This window comes from Helianthus annuus, chromosome 1 (genome assembly GCF_002127325.2).
Source record: "Helianthus annuus cultivar XRQ/B chromosome 1, HanXRQr2.0-SUNRISE, whole genome shotgun sequence".
NCBI lineage: Eukaryota > Viridiplantae > Streptophyta > Magnoliopsida > Asterales > Asteraceae > Helianthus > Helianthus annuus.
The window spans coordinates 115250739-115254597 of NC_035433.2; the positions used below are offsets into that span (position 1 = coordinate 115250739).

Below are 3859 nucleotides of genomic sequence, written 5' to 3' on the forward strand. Positions count from 1 at the left end.
TCGTTATCTATTAGGGAAGTTATGGTAAACAGCTTATTCATATTTGTAATTTAGGGTTTTCACAATTTTATTGAATTTAAGTTGCTTGACCACACTTATGTTACACTATTTATTAGTTTGCTTCTTCGGATTGATTGAGACTGAAATTAGTAAAAAACTAAAATGTGGATTTTGGTAGAAATTTCCTTAGGTTATATACAAGTAATTGATCGAATCTATATTTTTTCAAAGTTTATTTATCTTGATTTCATTTGTTTCTATTTTGTTTTGGCATTCCTTCGATCATATTATCCATTTTTTTTATTTTTCAATGTTTGGGCAGATTGGATCACCGATGATAGCAGATTCTCTACAAACACTAATCAGTTGTTGATAAACAATGAATTTTAGGGATAATAATAAAGATGAAAGGTCCGATAGAGATCTTTGAAACCGTTTCTTCATACCGGCAGTTGGTACCGTATCACAATTTAGTTGAGACATTGATAAAAAGATAAATTTGTTTCATCTGATGTATTATTTTTTGTTTATATGTGAGCAGGTTGTCCGTTTCTTTTCAGTGTATCTTTTGTTTTGATGCTGAAGTTAATAGATTTGATTATGATCGTTATAAATTTTTGCAATGTGTAAGTGATATTTGTGTTATTTTGATGAATTTGCAGTTGTAAGTGGTATTTGTGATGTTATGCTAATCTTCGTTTGTTTTCACAATTTATGATCTTGATGAATATGTTCCAATTTGTACTTAATATTAGTTGTATTATTATGACTTTGTAGCTTTAAGTGGTTATTGAAAGGCTAAATGTAGATTCTTTTTTTTTTCTTTAGATCAAGTCATATTGGTTCAGCACCTGTTTCTTCAAGGTTTTCATTGATCCCACTTCTTAACTGGTACTCATATCCCCTTTTATGTTTGTAACATTTTTTAGTTTATTTTTATCATTGATATAATAATAACTGATTTCTGGTTACTTGGTGTAATCAACAAGCATTAGGCTGCTTTATCAAGTCCACCTTTCTAATGCCAAGAAATCATCTGCCACAACTGAAATCAAACACAAGTTGGATAATGACAGCGACAAGGACATTTTTAAGTTGGGGAGAAAAGATCTTCTTCCGAAAGTGAAGGGAACCAAAACAAAACAATAATTGGTGTTGGTATTTGCCTTATTTTTTAAATTTTGGGTACATAACATCTCTTCATCTAAAACATTTGTTATTTAAATTATTATAGTTATGCTTAGTGTTATCTTTAGATAAAGCTATTCGTGTTCGGATGCTTGACGGTATATGTTTTGTTAATTTTTAGTCTAATTCAGTTCTTCTTTGGTTTCACACTCAGTATATTGACCGATGAGAGCGTGAAAAGAGAGACCGGATTGATGCAAACGTTGTCGTATTGTTGCAGAGTACACCACTATAGTGTTGCTAACAATGGCAAACTTCAGGTAAAATATGCTGGTTAATTTTAGATACATTTGTAGTGGTAATTGGTTTAGATTTTGATTGGAATTTTAAGTTTTACTAGGGGTTTAATTTTGATTATTAAGACTGGGAGATGAAGGTGATTATGCATATACCATTACTGTGAGGTACTTTTTTTGTTTACAAGTAGTTTATTATGTGCATATTTTAGTCTCATACTAACAATGATAAAAATAGATTCGTCGATTAGCAATGGAAGTTCGTTACCTGGTGTCGACAGGACAAATCACTTCTTTGAATGGAGATTCAACTCGTATGTTATCTGGACTTTTGTATGGTTTTTGTAAAGATATAAGTATAGGGATGAGCACTTACCCGGTACCAAACCATACCGGGTATATTCGGTACCTGTACCGGTTCCCATTTACCAGTATCGGTACCAATTTTCTCCGTATTTTGGTACCAAACGGGTACCGTGCTCATCCCTATATAAGTATTCCATGATAACCTTATATTTACGAAGTTGTGTAGTATTGAGTACGCTTTGACATAGGCCCCTACCATTAAAATCCTCCTTTTTACCTGATATATTTTATTTAAAAAAATCTATTATCATAATTCGTATAAACTTATAAGCAAAATTTATAACCAAAGCCATTAGGACAAGAGCCTCTAAAGAGAACTCAGTTCATAGAAACCTTTTAATTACATGTCCACATTTGATAGAATCTATACCAGTTTCGTATTTGGGCATACCTGGATTGTGTTTTTCTGCGTAGAGATATTGATGATGACCATGAGTTGAAGTAGGGTCTTCAACAATTTTGTAAGGTAACATTATACTTTAATTTTTATGAAGTTGGAGTATTTTATGAAATTTAAACAGTAATTTCTACCATTTCAATTGGCTTTCATTTTTTTCATCTTCACTTAGATATGTTCTTCTCTTACCAGGCCAACCCATATTCACTTAGGTCGTTGGGAGGCTGTCATGAAATTCGGTTGGCCGGGTTTGGGTTTTTCAGGTATTCTCTAATTTTGGTTCGAGTGGCTTTAAATTCGGGTCGGGTTACGGGTTTTGTATAAAAATGGACACTACTCTTGACCACATTCTTATGGGTATAGGTGGCAAAACGAGCATGTTAGGTAACGGGTCAAAATAAATAAATTTTTATACTACTCAAATCATGTCGGGCTGACTTGTCAACATTTTTTAATATATCAAAGATAATGGATAATTTCATATTTCCCCTTCAAAACTTGGTATAATATCATAATTACCCAACAAAAATCCATAATATCAAATATTCATAATTTTTAAATTTATGACATATATATATCCTTTCCTTGAATTTGCATTAGGATTTAAGAGTTTGGAGTGTAAGGAGAAAGAGAAGTGTATAATGGTCATATTATGATTTTGATTTAATAGGTGGGTATATATGAAATTTGAAGTATTTTGAACGGGAATTTTCGACATTAGTTATTTGGGTTGAGTAAATTTGATATTATGCACGTTTTTAGGGGTATATATGGAGCTGTCCCAAGAACTGTATTTATTAAAATAATTTTCAAAAAGATTTTGGAAGCAATTTTAGACCTTGAAGGTTGTTTTTTTTTTCTTTTCAGGATTAGGTTTCGACATTGACGAGATAATACAAGCATGGCATGAACTGTATGAAGTGAAAAGATGGCAAAGTGGCGTTCGTCTTTTCGATTAGCGCCATTGTTTAGAAGACGAGTTTTTGTTATTGGTTCAAAGAAAAAAGTATTGTGGATGAAATTTAATATAAGGGTGAACACAACATACATGTTTTGGAGAACAGTTAGATGAATATATCCGGGTCGCTAGCTTGGGAAGTGGGACTCAACATACACAAACGTATATAACACTTATAATATGGTTTTTTTTTTTTTTTTTTTTTTTTTTTTTTTTTTTTTGTAGAGGGAACTCAATTTACTAAGAGAAAGGTTTTGGTAACTCGAAGGATATGCATCTTCAAAAGGAATCGACTATCTTTAAATTGTATATCCACTCTGTCACTAATTTATGCAACATCGGACTTTGTATTTTATTTTATTTATGCATTTGATATTTATTTTAATAGTTTTCTTCAACCCGGGTAACACCCGGGTGATAACCTAGTTGCGAAATAAACATAACTTGTTTGACCCGTTACTTAATAGTAGTTTCCTTTTATTCTTCTACTTGAACTCTATTGTAGAAACCCCATTCAAATGCATCATTTATAAATGGTAGTTTCCTCTTATTCATCTAAGTATTGTTGTGTTGTTGCTAAATAATGTTCTTTTCTGCATCATTTATAAATTTAAATTTACTGAGAAATGGTTTCACAATTTGATAACATCTATTACCGGTGAAAATATAAAATAGTGACATTTTTTATTATACAAAAATAATTACAATTGATAT

At 31.3% G+C, this 3859-nt stretch overlaps 2 long non-coding RNA genes across 6 annotated transcripts; both read left to right on the plus strand.

Moving 5' to 3' along the window:
* The first annotated feature begins 327 nt into the window (after window positions 1–327).
* On the plus strand, window positions 328–1615 carry LOC110938355. 5 transcript variants are annotated; one of them, XR_004894599.1, is made up of 6 exons: window positions 328–455; window positions 542–626; window positions 829–891; window positions 990–1158; window positions 1343–1448; window positions 1520–1615. It is a non-coding gene; the product is annotated as an uncharacterized LOC110938355 (long non-coding RNA). The 5 variants fall into 5 exon arrangements; XR_002591343.2 differs by having other exon boundaries at window positions 359–626; XR_002591345.2 differs by having other exon boundaries at window positions 359–626; window positions 996–1158.
* Window positions 1616–1665: 50 nt separating this feature from the next.
* On the plus strand, window positions 1666–2435 carry LOC118492613. The gene is made up of 3 exons (XR_004894622.1): window positions 1666–1738; window positions 2207–2256; window positions 2380–2435. It is a non-coding gene; the product is annotated as an uncharacterized LOC118492613 (long non-coding RNA).
* The last annotated feature ends 1424 nt before the right edge of the window (window positions 2436–3859 follow it).